We start from the raw sequence: 248 nt of genomic DNA, 5'->3' as shown, positions 1-248 counted from the left end.
TTGGTGGTGGAGGAAGCCGTAACCGACCAGCGGTTACGTGAACCACCCAACGACGGCGAGGAGTCCAGCAATCCTCTCGCACATAACCATCCCTGCATGGGATTCGAACCTGCGAACCCACGCAGAGTAATTAGAGGTGCGGTGGCGAGCGTATTCCTAACGCTTAGCCCGTTGAGCCACACCGCCAATAGTCTAGAAATACAGAAATAAAGCAATTTCTATGCATTTTAGTGTGCTTTTAGTTCAAC

This window comes from Styela clava, chromosome 13 (genome assembly GCF_964204865.1).
Source record: "Styela clava chromosome 13, kaStyClav1.hap1.2, whole genome shotgun sequence".
In the NCBI taxonomy this organism is placed as follows: domain Eukaryota; kingdom Metazoa; phylum Chordata; class Ascidiacea; order Stolidobranchia; family Styelidae; genus Styela; species Styela clava.
The sequence above is the reverse complement of the archived record's forward strand: the minus strand, read 5'-3'. Positions refer to the sequence as shown.